General features: G+C 40.1%; 1 pseudogene; it reads right to left on the bottom strand.

The window, feature by feature from the left end:
- Positions 1–2,839: 2,839 nt before the first annotated feature.
- On the bottom strand, positions 2,840–3,251 carry LOC121042095 (cytochrome c oxidase subunit NDUFA4-like; annotated as a pseudogene).
- Between the last annotated feature and the right edge of the window lie 13,225 nt (positions 3,252–16,476).

The following is a 16,476-nucleotide window of genomic DNA, read 5'->3' as shown; positions in this document are numbered from 1 at the left end:
GCCCTGTATAAGCATTTTCCCCTGAACTGACCTCATGCTCAGACTCACTTGGGAAACTCATTAAATGATTCCTGAGACCCATCCCAGAACCTCCCAAGGAAAGTCCTAGGAACTTCTGTTTTTAACAAGTGCTACAGGTAAGTCTTCACAATCAGACTCAGCTCAACTGGATGCTGGTTAGTCATGACACAAATGAGCCATGACACTAAAGAGAGCACTAAAGGAAACCAGAGCAGGAAAGCTGAGGTGAAAAGAATATCTCTGCCCTAGGGTTTGCTTGCACAAGCTCATGTGTGATAAAAAGGTAAAGGATGAGGAATGAAAAGATGCAGATTCTAGTTCTGGCTCTATGTATCTAGAGTTGCGTGAGCATGGGCAGGTCAGATAACCTCTCCTGATGGCATTTTTGTTTTAAAAATAAAAGTGATTAGATCACCTCTTTCGGTTCTGTGATTCAATGAATTATTTCTGTGATTTCACAGACATGCCAAGATGGACTCAGAAAATCTCTTTTCCTGAAAATGACAGTGGGTACAGTCACAGAGGTGTGGGCTGGCTTGTTTGGGGTTGTGGGCAGACAATGGAAATAAGTGGCAGCCGGGAGGTTTGGGGCCAAGGCCACAAGGAGTTTTCTCCCTGACTCCCTGCCTTGAAGCTCTGCAGCTGGCCTATTTATGCAAAGGCTTTGGCTCCTCTTTGCTTTCAAAAGCATTTCTGACTCGTAGATTCCCCCAGGAGCAGAGATTCATCGTTTGGTGGAGAACTTGTGCATGCTTTCCTGACAGGAAGAAAGGACGGAGGAATAAGCAGGCTTGGATGGATTAGTGAGTGGGCTAGAGTAGCCAAAGAAGTGAGTCTCCTGGTGCATGATTAACATAGACCCATCACATCATTAGCTCTGAATATGCCCAGCAAAAACCCTTTGCCTCACTTCTAAAACGCCTAGAAGTGTGCACTCATTAGTGGACTGGACACCCGCCTACTTATCTGCCTCTGGAGCATCCGGGCATTCTTCCACCCAGAACAAGTGGGGGGTGAGTTAGGAGGAGGAAGGGGGGAGCCTTGGAAGTCACAAGTGAGTCATGATGGTAGGAAAAGGATGTCTTACCGAGCCAACGCAGAAGGAGCTTCCTAGAAACATCGTGACAGGCCCCATAAAGCCCACGGTTTGCTTCTAATTACAGCATGCCCACATTTGAGCATTTTCACAGTCTTCCCATGGCAACAACGGGGTTTCTGAGCAAGAGGACTTTGACTCAAATGTGCTCTCTGCTTCTAATAGTGGGATCTGGTTGGACTTTCAGAAAAGTTATTTTTGCAATTTTACAAAGGAATTATTATTGGCTTGCCTATGCCTATTAACACATCCATAAACTGGAGTTCAGCACATTGTACTATACAAAAAGGGCAAACTGAGCTACATAAAATTTAAAAAGATATTTTTAAAGGGCAAGATGAACAACACGAAAGCAGAAAAAATAGAGTCCTCAAATAAGTGGAATCTGTTTCTCTCCTCAACTTGAGGCAAATGGCAAATTAACAACGACAAAACTAATTTAAAAAGCAACTTTAAAAGGATGGTATAAATGACTCGGTTATAGTATTATTGTCTATACTTCTTGATTCTATTAGACAATGACCACTCTTCCTGGGGACAGTCATCAAGTACGACATGGGCTTTTGAAAAAAATCAAGCTATGTTCCAGGGTGAATTTAATATCACAGTATTTTCTTCTCTTCAAAAACCTTTGAAAATTGCTAATTCTGGAAAACTTGTTAAGGCCAGCTTTTAATTACATCCCAGCTCTTGATCATTTTAGGTAAAGAAACATTTTATTTTTATCCACCCATTCTTTTCCACTGTTCATTATTTAGACACCAGACAGGCTAGTCAGGACCTGGGAGGCTGAAGGTAAAACTTTTTCGTTCTCCAGTAAAACAGATTCCAGGCTTGATTAAGTAGATCTAAGGGAGGTCGTCAGGGAAGAGGGATTTCCCAGGCTACCCTGGAGATGGAGCTGAGAAACAGCGCTTGCACCTGCTTGGAAGCAGCGTGGGGCTGACTGGGAATTTTTTGTAACATTTGTAAAAGCTGGCATATGTGGCATTTAGAAAAGGAAGAGAAGTACTGCCTATCCATTTTTGCAAGATTATCAGATGAGGCTTCACTCTGTAAATCTCAGCAGTTACGAAAGTTGGCGTGGTTTTTAAACCCCACCACAGGAAGTAGGGATGATCAGAAAACATGTTGGCAGTGTTTTGAAATTTTCCAGAAGTAGGAGAGATTCTCTTTTGTATAAAAAATAATGACCATGGGGCGCCTGGGTGGCTCAGTCGGTTAAGCGCCCGACTTCAGCTCAGGTCACGATCTCGCGGTCCGCGAGTTCGAGCCCCGCGTCGGGCTCTGGGCTGATGGCTCAGAGCCTGGAGCTTGCTTCCGATTCTGTGTCTCCCTCTCTCTCTGCCCCTCCCCCGTTCATGCTGTGTCTCTCTCTGTCTCAAAAATAAATAAACGTTAAAAAAAAAATAATAATGACCTCAGGTTTAGTAACTTCTTAGGAAACAATGAAGATAGAAGATAAGCACTTTCCTCAATACCTCTTACTGTCTTCAGATAAATGCATCAAATTTTATAGGATGAATTCAGGAAGTTATTATAGCTATTTTATGATAAATTAAGTAATAATATGTGCAAATTTTCTTCTCAATTTTTAGCATATTTGCTTTTTTTTTTTTTTTTCAAGTTTCAGATATTTATTCGCGTAAACCCCAACACAATACATCAACATGACTTCGTGCATTCAGAGGGGAACTATTTCCTGGATAAGTGGAAAATTGCGCGGATGGCTTCTGGAGAACCTTCATTCTAAGCAGCTTTATAGTGAAACACTTCATTTAGAAGTCTGGACCTTCTTTCTTCAGTTTGCTATAATTTACATTCACTAAGTAGAACTTGTATTGATCATTGGGACCCAGTTTGTTCCACGGTTCTGGGTTATTCTTCCTATCAAAACTGACATCTGGATTGAACAACGCCAGGAGCAAGACGTATAGGCTGCTCCAGTACCTCCCGCTCCAATAAATATGAAGAGGGGGATCAAGCTCGGATGCTTCTTGGCCTGACTGAAGATCTGCCGTAACATGACTGCAGCAGAGGCCTCGGCTCCGGGAGAAGAAAAGATCAAAACTGCAAGGCCCGGCACTAAGTAGTCCCTGCACCTAGCGTGAACAGACGTCCAAAGTCACCCGTATTTGCTTACTTTTATAATAAAATATCTTTTACCAAAATTGGGACAGAATATCAAATAGAGAGAGCAGTAATGCTTTGAGGAAGGACCTAAATATGTTGTGGATGTTGTAATTTTGATTAAAGTAATCAATGGTTTGGGGGACAGCAAAATATAACAGTAGTTAATTTTTATTTAATTGATATGTCATACTATGTGCCAGGCACTGTTTTAAGGGCTTAAAAAAATTGCCAGTTGTAGTTAATTCTCACAACTACCTCCATCCCCATTTTACAGATGGTAAAATTGAGGCACAGAGAGGTTCTGTAACTCTCCTTAGGTCACCAGATAGTAAGTGGAGGAGCTGGAATACGAATCTGGCAGCCTGTCTCTTGAGTGTCTTGAGTTCGCAATTGCTATGTGATATTGCCTCTTTGAAAATTGACCAAGGGCCCTTATAGAAAATAGAGCAACTTAGAATGTGTTCAAAAGCCTCAAACTTTTGAAAGTAAGCCCCTAACTCAGCCAAGCACTTTCTATAAAACAGTCAGTCTGAGAAATATTCTCCTTGAGTCGGTATGAGGAGCTCTTTGGTGTGACTGTAGAGTACTTGTCCGTGACACATCACTTGAATGAGTTGTAAGACAATAAAGGCCATTAGATGAAATGTTCACCTTAATCAACTAAAATATTGTGCCTATGAAGTGTCACAAAGCTGCGTTTCCTATCTGTAAGGAACTTGTGCTTTGATAAGACAAAGGCAATTATTGACATTTGGTAAGCCTTTATTGCAAAGCTGCTATCTAGAGGGCATATAAAGATAAACAAGCCCTGCGACTTATTTCAAGGTGGGGCAGCCTGGGTGGGGAGATGGCGGATCACCATGGGGTGTGTTTGATGCCATAGTAGGTGAAAGAGAAGGATGCCGTGAGAGCAGAACAGGGCTCCTAACCCCGGAAGAGAATTCCAGGATGGCTTCTCTTAGGACATGAGGCGTGACTGAAATCCTTTTCATTTTTGTTTCCCATTTCCACATTACTTTTCACCCTCTCACACACATTTGAATTTATAGCTTTAAGGGTACCATCTGAAGGATAGAAGGATGTGCAAGCTCCCAGTTATAGAACGCATAAGTCACAGGGATGAAAGGCACAACATGGGAATATAGTCAATGGTATTGTAATAGCGCTGTATGGTGACAGATGGTGCCTACATACACTTGTGGTGAGCATAGCATAATGAATCGAGTTGTTCATTATGTACACCTGAAGCTAATGTAACATTGCATGTCAATTGTATTTCAGTTAAAAAAAAAAAAAGTTAAGATTTGTTCTCATTCCCCAATCATGTATCTTCCTTTCCATTAACCTCCCAGGCTAGATGCCGGGATTGATCTCAATAGAATATGGCCAAGAAGCCTTGGGCAGCTTCTGGGACAGGGGACAGTACCGGGACATCTGATTGATTGTCCAGAATAGATTCTTTTTTTTTTTATCTGATGCTCCCTATGTGTTTTAAGATGGGGCTGCTTTAGCCTTCCATGCAGGCAGGCCTCCTGGTTACTGATCACTTACCTGAACTGTACCCTGGTGGTGAGCTTCCCTATACTTTTGCCTTTGTTAACTTTTTATATTCCCATATATCTACATGATCTTATTTCTGCTTCCTTGCTTGGTTCCTGCGTCTTTGCTATCTCTGACCTTTGATTTATGTTTTCTTTTCGACTTGCCAGGTCTTGTGATGTCTGTAGCTTTAGATGGACTTCTGCCTCTTGGTTCACACACTCCATACTTCTTGCTTCGTGCACTCTTGTATTACACAATTTCAAATAGGAATTAGAGTCTTGGCAGTGGATAGAATTGAGTGCTAGATACTCAAGAATAGAGCCCAAAGTAAAATATAGAAATCTAACTGCTCTCTGTTAACCAGAGAAAACTTCTGGGAGAGAAGTATTCTCAAAAAACATTGACTGTTAACTGTTGTTACACATGAACACATAGCCTTTTGATTAAAAAAAAAAAAAAAAAAGGACTGCTTTAGATTCAGGTAGGCAATTTTATTGGCACTTATGTGTGTACCTTCAGCTTTAAACAAAATTAATAATGGTGTGTGAATATGTGAGATGATGGCAGGTTGCTATCACCAGATGCCCTTAACCCATCGCCAAAATCTGCTCTGAGTTCCATAGCAGGTATATTCAAAATTCTTCAATGTGCTACGTAACAGATTTGAAGATGTGAAGGACCCCAGGGCCAAAGATTAGGGGATAGCAAGTTTAGGAAACTGAATACTGGTTTAGAATCTTTCAGACACACATTTTTATAGCTTGGGTTTGTATTCTGAAAATGTTTTCTGTAAAAGTTTAAAAGAAGGAAATAATCCTTACTGCACAGTCCTCACTCTAAAAGCATTTCCTATGTTGATGCTACAAATAACCTTTATTTTTTTCAAAACAGAAGTACCAGAGAACATTTCCTCTGTGCACCAATTTTCTCAAAGTGTGAACAATGCTAAATTGCCTTTCCTTCTTTTCCTGCTCTTGAACTAGCTTTATCTCTCTAGAATCTTCTCTACAATCACCATCTTCCCATCAAGCAGTGACAACATAACTTTTACTGCACACTGCATATAGAGAACGGCATGGATAAAAATTGGCATCAGAAAAGCCTACTAAGTGAGATGCAATAACAAAAAATTAAAACTTGTGTCTTCCTCTCCAACTTTATCGTGTTATGGATTACATAAACATTCAAGGAGGCCATTTTGGAAACAGTGCATGAGGGAGTTTATCAACTGAAGCTAGTAGGGCAGTATTTCTGACTCTTTTAATGAGGTTTCTGCATCAACATAGGACAATTTGGTAACTTAAAATGCAAATTTCTGGGCTCTACCCCAGGTTTACCAAATCAGAATCAAACCGAGGAAATCTGTATTTTAACAAGCTCTGTATGTGATCATATGGGAAGCATTACTCTAGGACTGTGCTTAAAATCGGCAAGGATCCTATAATTGTAGTCAAATAAAATCACACCTGGCTGCAAGTAAATCATTTGGAAGTCTTATAAGGCATTATAAGGAATAGAAGGGGTTGGTATGGTGCTTAAAAAGAATTAAGTGGGAAAGATCTTTTTGAGATAGGGAGAAAGGAAGGCAGCCCTTCTATGGTCTCAGTGGTATCATAGCACTGCATAGATTGGCCCTCCTCTGCCTGTGGAGAAAGAAAGCAAAAGCTACGATAACTAAACCACCTGTGGTTATGACCCAGAAAGCATGACCTTCTGCTAAAAGATAAGCAAGCCTCACATGGAGCCAATGCAAGAGGAGTTTGTTTTTACCCAAAAAAGCATTCAGTGTACGTTGATGGCAATTACCATTCAGCCAAGCAGAGAAAACCAGGGTAAATGAAATGATGGTTCTCAACCTTTTTGTGTGCCCTGCACATATGTGAACACCAGAATTTTTGGTACTGCACTTGAAAGAAATAAAACATTTGGAAGGACTAAGAGCCATGTCTGGATGCCCTAAAAAGCTACACAGCTACTACCATCTTCTCACCTGAGTAACCTCAGTTCTACTACTATGTGGGGAGATCCGATGGCTCCGTGCCCTTTCTGGGCTCTCTTCAGGATCAGCTTGGCACCATAACATGCCTCCTACTGCTATAGCTTGCTTTTCACAGTGTCACAGAACCTGTTCAACAAAAAGGAATCTGACAGACATCACGATCATACTCTAAACACTTAGTAATAGCCCAAATAAAATTGCATTTAAAATTTTGAAAGACCAGCCTCTAAAAATGAAGTACTGATAGATACTACAACATGGATGAACTGAGAAAAGACTATGCTAAGTCAAAGAAGCCATATCCAAAAGGCCACATATTGTATGACTCCACTTCCATGAAATGTTCAGAATAGGCACACCAGTGGAAACAGAATGGAGATTAGTGGTTGCCAGGGGCTGGGGGAATGAGGAGCGACTGCTAATAGACACGAGACTTCTTTTGGGGGTGACAAAAATGTTTTAAAAGTTGAGAGTTGTGATGCATTTGGTGTGTGAATTCTATGGTATGTGAATTATATCTCAGTAAAGCTGTTCTTGAAAAATAATTTAAAAATTTTTGAGAGGTTCCTGTGAAAATGTTGGTACCTCAGTATGCTGAGATAGAGAGGTGAAAATTGAATTAGGCAATGATCAAGTGATAAAGTTGACAAAGTGTTGAAGTTTTGTTTAAATCTAGAGTTTTCTTTATATTTTACCATATATTGGATCTTTTAGATTGTACATAGCAAGCATAATGGAGAGCTAACACTTTTAGAGAAAACTTGTTTTCACATATAATACACAATTTGAGAGTGCTTTGATGCTAAACAAGGTTAGGCCTTTTAGGAGGCAGATAATTCATAATGATGACAAATTTAAATTAGAATTAGTGAGAAGGATATCAAACTGTATTATTGGCATTCATGTCTTTTCAAAGTTGTTTCACAATATATTTCTTATTCTCATTAATGGTTAATTTAAATCAGATTGTTAAGGAAAGATTTTTTATTAAAGAGAACTATTGGGGCACCTGGGTGGCTAAGTCGGTTGGGCATCCATCAGCTCAGGTCATGACCTCGCAGTTCATGAGTTCAAGCCCTGCATCAGGCTCTTTGCTGTCAGCCCAGGGCCCACTTAAAATCCTCTGTCCCCCAACCTCTCTCTCAAAAATAAGTCAAACCTTAAAAAGAGAGAGAGAAACATTAACTAGAAGACAAAAATCTGCTTTATCAATATCTCACACACAGTTGTGGTTTGATCTAGATTGCTTGAACTAGATAGCACATGGTTGTTAGCATATGGCAGAGTCAGGATTTGGGAAGAGGGTAATGAACTCATTTCAAAGACTGAATTGGTAAAACTGAGTCATGAAGGTATAGTAGGCTACTTAATGTTCAGTGCTTATGATCTGGTCTAACACTTCTGCTTAACAGTTTTTGTCAGATGCCCTTTGCAAATGTGAATGAAGCTATGGACCCTTCCACTCAAAGACATAAATGCAGATGTCAACTTCTTTTCCACAGAATTTTTAGGAGGACCACTCTGAAGTCTATTCATAAACTCTTTAACCCATGCTGTGAACTCCACGCCTATGCAAAGAATAGCTCAGTCCACACTAATGCTTATTTTGGTCAATTCAAGCTATTGTCAATAATTCCATATTTTCCAAGATGCAAATTTCATTTTAATGCACTCATACAGTATGTTGGGCAAGGGACAAAATGTGCCATTTCCAAGATTGGACTTTCATCATCAGCTCTTTGGGATATGACAGTCACTTAGAGGAAGTGGGAATGTGCGAGATCATAAACTATTCAGTCCCCACTTCCCAATGAAACAGGAAGCTTCCCTAAATAAGAGGCTTCTGACATTATTTCTACTTAAACTTTAGTGAGCATCCCTACAAATAAACCTTCAAGTAGAATCTGAGATGTTTTCCAAATAGGAGTGCTCCAACCCTCCAGGCCATGCCCAACCCCAACATAATGAGACGTGGGTCCAGAGAATTTGGGCAATCACCAAGCTTTGGTCTGAATTCTCCACAAAGAAGCCTCAATGTTTTCACTTTGTTGACCATAAGTGATATATTTAGTTATCCAGAAGGGTAGTCAATCTGCCAGGGAAAATATCCTGAAGAATATGAAGCGGGCAATTATGTCAGGCAGACCTAGGAGTTAGTGTGGATGGGCCTTGTTTTAAAACAGATTCCTAACTCAGTCAAAAAGTCTCATGTCCATGTGTTTTCCTGGGGAGAAACTTCCAAGGCGACGATGTGAAAACTAACAGACTTGATGAAGGGGTGTGTAGCCATCTGGTTTGCTCACAAGCAGAGTTGCTCTTTTTATCAGGATTATTTTCAGATTTTTGTGTGGGGGAGGAGTTGGCCATCTTGAACACCAAGTCAGTATTAACCCTCTCCTTAAACAATTCTATTTAAAATTCTCCTAATAAGGATACTGGGAAACTACCCCCACCCCCAAATGAGGGAACAGAGGCCTGGTGAAATGAGGTAGCCAATGTCTAGGGTGGTGGCAGGAGTTCATCAGTGGGATTTCTTGTGGGACTCCCAAGGCTTAAGAACAATGTATTCCGAAGACTGACTGCCTGAGGATGCCCCGAGCTTTCCATTTAGATGGAAATAAGAGTTAGGGGTTGTTAAGGTGACCCTCAGCCTCCTTAGAATTGACCTCTTTTATCATTGGAGTCAAAGCTTCTTTTTTCTTCCCATTTCCCTAGCTGAGTTAGGTGAAGGAGACATTTGGACAATGGGTCACATAACTTTGCCTGTTGCAGAGTTGAAGAGAGAACACAACAGCTTTGCTTCTACTTTTTTGCTCTAATCACACATAACACTTCCCTCCTAGAATTTTGAATATTTAACATCCACTGTGAACAGCTTGCCTGTAGGTTTCCATCAGGGACAAAAAAGGGTGATGGTGTTGGAGGTGGAAAGCTGAGTTTATTCCCCACCCCACCTCCCTTTTTTTCCCCTGGGACTCTTCTAGATACACTCATCCTTATTTTGAGCCAAATAGAAGGACAGGTTTCTTTTCATTTCCTGCCTCCTGATGGGAAAAAGTTTTCATAGTTGACTCCTGGCAGGGGTGCTCCAGTATCTTGGGAAGGGCTTCTAGAAAGTGGCAGCATTTTCTCTTGCATGACCAAGAGAGCAAATTAAAGGCAGCAGCTACCAGCTACTATTACAGGCACCAGCATTCCCCGCCCCCCCCCTTCTGTGTAAAGAGCAAAATCAGAAGAAAAAGGCACAGCCCAGGTTATTGTTGGAAAGTTGACTTCAGAAGAAAAACTGAAAAAGCATGAAGTGCTGTAGGTGAACTTTTCTTTTTCTATCTTCTTTGTCAGTTTTGGGCTGTGCATGATAAACCAGTGTGGGTGGTTACTGTGTAAAGGGCTTCCTTTTAGTTTTTTCATGTTTCAGAGGTAGGCTTATTCATTGAGCAGACATATTAAATTCTTATCCTTTCTTTTAAAAGGAGAATAGTAATATAATTTTATAGGGATTCTACTTAGAGTGTTATGACCTTGAGTTCCAAAGCCAAATGAAGGAAAAAACAAAACAAATTTAGGCTACTTCTAAATTTCTGGAATTAATTTCAACTAGCTTTATGCATATCCTCATTTTCCCAAATTTAAGGTGAATTTTTTGTCTCCAAAAATGATTTCCCAGAAAAAGTAAGTCACCTTCAGTATACAACCTAATGAAATCATCTTTGGATGCTCTTTCAATAGCCGAATTTGAAAGAACAAACTACTGTTAGGGGAGGATGCTTTGGGGTAAAATTATCTAAGTTAATGTCTGTTTTTGGATGCTCATGGAGGTCATCTGCCAGAACTGGTTAAAACAAAGAGGAAAAGAAATTTATTACTAATATAGTCATTACTCTTGAAGTGATTAGCCCTGGAATGCAAGTGTTAGATTTTTTTTCCAATAGGCCTTTTAGAGAACACATAAAAATGCAATTCAGCAAGTGGCACATTATGGATATTATAAATATACACCTACAAGGTATGAGAAAATGACCAAGTACTATGCAATGGGAGACTTGGACTATTATTTCTAGTGACAACATTGTACATGGTCCCAAAACGTGTTAGCCCTCACACAACTTAGAAGGAGGGGACACTGATGTGTCTGGAAAACTGTTGAACTAATCACAAAACCGCAGTGGTGAGGAATAACATTGTTTTATGGAATGACAGTGGATGGATACATTAATTAAAAATCAATATATTATTTTATAAGTGTGATTTTATTTATTTATTTATTTATTTTTTCAACGTTTATTTATTTTTGGGACAGAGAGAGACAGAGCATGAACGGGGGAGGGGCAGAGAGAGAGGGAGACATAGAATCCGAAACAGGCTCCAGGCTCTGAGCCATCAGCCCAGAGCCTGACGCGGGGCTCGAACTCACGGACAGCGAGATGGTGACCTGGCTGAAGTCGGACGCCTAACCGACTGTGCCACCCAGGCGCCCCTATAAGTGTGATTTTAAATATGTAGGTATAATTAAGCATTTTGAGTAGACATTTGAATTATACCTACAAGTGTATCTTCATGGCCAAAAGAGACATTTCTTCAGATTGTCATATATTTAGGCGTATTTGGCTAGTAGATAGATCATAGAGTCATAAATCCTTTGGCAATCATATGGACTAGGGGGAGCTTGCCCATTTTACGAATGAAGTAACTAATTGAAGTTATTAGCTCAAGGTCACAAAGTTAGTTGGTGACAGAGGGAGATCAGAAATGAGACTTGTCCTTTCCATTATGACATATCACTCTCTAAATGGGGTCTTTCCTTCAGAACACTACCAAACTCTGGCAAACAGAAAAGGAAGATTAGGAGAAATGATCCCAAGGTCTCACTCTGGGGAAGAAACTTTTTTTTTTAAGTTTATCTATTTTTTGAGAGACAGAGAGAGTGAAAGACGGGGAGGGGCAGAGAGAGAGGGAGAGAGAAATCCTAAGCAGTGGGCGCCAACAGGGCAGAGCCTGAAGTGGGGCTTGAATCCACAAACTGTGAAATCATGACCTGAGCCAAAACCAAGAGATTGACACTTAACAGACTGAGCCATCTGCCCCTGGGGGAGAGAAACTTTTACCTGTGAGAAGCACAGACATGCGCGCGCGCACACGCGCGCACACACACACACACACACACACACACACACACACACACCAGGTGATACCAGTTACTGACTTCCCTTTGTGCAAATGCTGGAATTAGGTGGGAGTTTTGAAAGGTAGTGACCATAACTGTTGACCTCAGAAGAAAGAACTTCATAGTCAGGGTTTCAAGGATCAGGGAAGTGGTCAAATGGATATTGTTTTCAGTCAAAAGCACTCATTCTACAATTAGCTAGACTCTAAATAGAGACAATTTTATCTCCTCCAATACTTCATTTAGTATGTCCTCTTATACAAGGCACTGTTACCTGCCTGGAGAAATTTCTTTCTATTCTCAAATAAATCATACATCTCGTTGTGACAGTTTCTCTTTTCCCAATTCTGGATACCTGAAGGCATTAGCTCCCAGAAGTATAGCCATTCTTGAAGTCAGCATTTCTGAAACCTGTGTATACTGTATTTGAAACTTGATAAGCTCTTACCAACAAAGAGAGGGTGTTTGAAAGCAATATGAATTTTGAATGAGGCATCCCGGGATAGTTACTTAAGTCCATATCTTGTTCTCCCCTTTCCCATTTTGTCCCCAGAACTCCTGACATGGGCAAAAATTAATCACTTTCAATTAAACAACCAACTAGATTTAAACAAATTCTGACCACCCCACCTCCTCAGTCAAAACACAAAAAATTAAGCTTCAGCAGAAACTATGCAACAGCATTCTTGGTGATTGCATTTGTTTCTAGTGTCTCTGGCTCAAGGTTGCTTCAATTGAAAAGGACTATTTGCTGATGCAGAGTGTACCTGATGAGGATTCCAGACACCTGAATTATTACTCTGTCCTTGACTCGCTCGATTCCTAGCAAGTTGCCAAACTTATTTACCTCCACCTTTTGTATAAAAAAGAAGCCATAAAATTGTTGTTTTCTTCAATAACTGAGTGAGAAATATGGTGTTAGTGACTATGAAGTACTTTCCTAAATGTTTACTTAAGGGTGGGCAAATACAGCTGGAAACCAGTGGGAAGTCTCCATAGTGTTGCTTTTTCACATGTCCTATAATTGGCATCCGTGGTGAAGAGCATTGTGTGGAGATCAGGTGGTTTCTGTTCTCTTTATTTGCTTCCTTTTCATCTGCTAGTTTGAATGTAAGCTATTGTGCTCCCTGGATATCTACAGGCTTTTTGTATTTATAGAATTGCCCCAAAATTCAAAACAGGCATTATGGAGCATGGCCTGGAATTAGGTGGGGAAGTAGGCTAAGGGACTCAGCTAGAGTTCTTACTTGGTGGCTGCCAGATGAGACCCAGGGCCCTTGATTCTCAAGGATCATAACTCAAACATACGGTGACTAATTAACAGGTTAGGAGATGGTGAAGCAAGTATTCCTGAATTAATGGTTCCTTATATGTTTTCTGTGCTGGACTTGAAAGTAGCACCAGATGTCCCCAGAAAGACTTGTACACAAACGTTCGTAGCTACTTTATTCAGAATAGCCCCACGCCGGAAACAACCCAAATGTTCTTCAACAGCTAAATGGATAAACAAATGGTAACACATTCATGCAATGGAATACTACCTAGATGGAAAAGAATAAACTGCTTTCCTGAAAGCAAATTGGAGACTTTTACAAATCAAACTTTTGTGCTTGTTCTCCATAGTTGCACAACAAATACCACAAACATAGCAGCTTAAAACAGTACCCATTCATTAACTCACAGTTCTGTAGGTCAGAAGTGCAAGCACGCATGACTGGCTTCTCTGCTCAGGGTCTTAGAATGCTGAAATCAAGGTGGTTGGCCAGGCTGTGTGTTTTTCTGAAGGCCCTGGAGGAGAATTTGCTTCTGAGCTCATTCAGGTTGTTGGTGGAAGTGTTTTGAAGGACTGACCCCGTTTACTTGTCGACTGTGCGGGGGGGGGGATATTCTCAGTTCTAGAGGCTTCCTTTTCCTATTCCCAGTTTTTCTTTAGGAAGAACCCTGTCCTTTTAACAGGTTCACCTGATTATACCAGGTCTGCTAAGTATAATTAGGATCAACTGATTTGTGACCTTAATTACACCTGCAAATTTCTTCACAGTACCACCTGGGTTAGTTTTTGATTGGCTACCTGGGAGAAGATGTATGTACACCAAGGGCTGGGAATCGTGACAGCTATCTTAGATTTCTGCCTACCGCAGTTCTTAGCTTCCTTTGTCTGCTCTGTGAAAACATAGGGCCTATAAAGAAAACTGCTATAGAAGAATAGACCTGGCCCATGAGTCTAGTACCCTCACTTTAACTGCTGCACCAGCAGTTGGCATGGGGAAGGTTATCCATATGGTCTCTCTAAACTTTGGTGAAGGAGAGAAACTTTTGTAAGGAGTAGTGCATACGTACTTTTGACTAGGGGAGACAAGGGACCATAATAGTAAGAAATTAAGAATTTAAAATATAATTACCAAATGTCTTGCAATAATCATGTGCTTTTTTTTTTTAAGTGCAGTTACCTCATTTGCGTAGCTCACTGCAGCCCATAACTCATGGGTTCAAGCAGTCCTCCTCTTCAGCCTCCAGAGTAGCTGGGATTATGGGCGACTGCCATCACACCTGGCAAGCATGTGCTATTCTTGTAATCAGACACAGAATGTTATTTTTTTAAAGTAAAGTATATAACTTTATATCACAGTTTTTCATGGTTACTCCTCATGAATTTGTCACCCTTGATTTTATCCAAGCCATTGGTAAGAAACTTTTTTCCATGAAGGTGATTCAGGGAGAAAAATGTTTATAAGCTGCATTAAAAAAATTAACATAAAATATTTTATTATATAACATAGATAATTGCATTGACCTATTTAGTTGAATGTAAGAATATCAATGAGAAAATTTGTCCTCCTTTCCTGAACTGTTAATAATCGGACACTTTTGAGAGATGAAAACAGAGAACTCAATTTTTCATTATTCCAACCCTCTTTTATAGAGCACTTCAGAAGTTCAAAAATTCATGTATGTGTACTATCTCATCACAGTGAACAATGTCATTTGAACTTTGAGGCTCAGAGATCATGTTACTTGCCCCAAATTACAAAGTGAGTTAGAGTCAGAAATGTGGTTAGAATTAATTCTGATGTTGTGACATGGTCTTTTCTCTCTACCTATTCTTAGAGTAAGGAGAGCTAGAATATGTCTATCCTGAGTGGAAAAACCAGGCAAAGAACTTTAGAGTCTGCACACTTATTGCAGAAAGCCAGCTTTGATGGGGCTATGTATGAAATTTCCTTTGTCTATTTGTTCTCGTACTGGGAATCCTCTATCAAAAGGGTGCTAGAAAAGAGCTACTTAATTACAGTAGTCAGTGAATATGTTTTCTTTCTTTTTTTTTTTTAATGTTTATTTATTTTTGAGAGGGGAGAAGGGCAGAGAGAGAGGGAGACCGAAGATCCAAAGCGGGCTCTGTGCTGACGGCAGAGAGCCCAGTCCGAGGTTCAAACTCACAAACTGTGAGATCATGACCTGAGCCAAAGTTAGATGCTTAACCAACTCAGCAACCCAGGCGCCCCAATGGGTATGTTTTTAAATACGTATGTAAATACTAGTAAAGAATCACAAACCTCTCTTTCTTGCCTTCAGAAGCACCTCATTTCTTGATTCTGGGTGCAGTGGTTAATGTATTCTGCCATTTTCTTCCAATAATCCATAGTCAACCAAGCTAACCACATATGCTTTGTCTATTTTGGCCATGATGTCAAGGTCCTTAAAATTGCATGTCTTGGTTTGGGACTGTGCCTGGTGGTGAAATCCTATACACTTTTATTTCTTTTGTTTGCAGTTTGTTTATGGTCTTTTCTAGGAGAGGTGATGGAACTGAGTAGGGGAAGTTACATCAGATCCATGGTTTTCTTGATTAGATCATTATAGATTCCAAAATAAACTACCTCTTATGAAGTACAGCTAAATATTGGCAGAGAGTAGGTAGTCTTTTTCCCTCAGTCCCTTGAAAAGAGGACTCACATCTTCAGTAACCTTTATTGCCAGGGGGCACACATGGTAGAGATTAAATTAAGCCATTCTTTAATTTATATACATAATAGAGAAATGGCAATTGACTTTGTTCATAGACCAATTTAAATCTATTAACATATGTAAACTTTGTACTACAGGAGTACATCTGCTTCATGAATGCAATGGCAGCATCTTTCTGATTTCAAACCCATGCAGGATTTTGCTCCATGGACTGGAGATAAACATGATCCAAACTAGATGATCTGGAAGGCTTAGGATAATCGGACAGGTAATGAAGATTTCCTGAAAAACTCCATTCACCACAGTTAAGTTTCAGCAAGTGGAAATTACTTTAATTTGCAATAGCTCATTAAATTAACTCTCCAATTATAGAGGCCTCTGCAATGTGGTTCTTAATTAAAGCTAGTGATTAATTCACGCAACTGATAGGGGAATGGTGGCCCTCATTTTGCTTTCGAATGAAGTTACAGATACATGTAATGGTTCTTGTGTAGGACCAGGCTGGGGAGGATTTCTGGACGAAATAGTCACTGCATTGGACAAAAAATGAAGTGA

Source organism: Herpailurus yagouaroundi, unplaced genomic scaffold, assembly GCF_014898765.1.
Source record: "Herpailurus yagouaroundi ecotype Mexico unplaced genomic scaffold, PumYag 184, whole genome shotgun sequence".
NCBI classification, from domain to species: Eukaryota; Metazoa; Chordata; class Mammalia; order Carnivora; family Felidae; genus Herpailurus; species Herpailurus yagouaroundi.
Note: the sequence above shows the minus strand (reverse complement) of the source record. Positions and strands in the feature narration are given on the sequence as shown.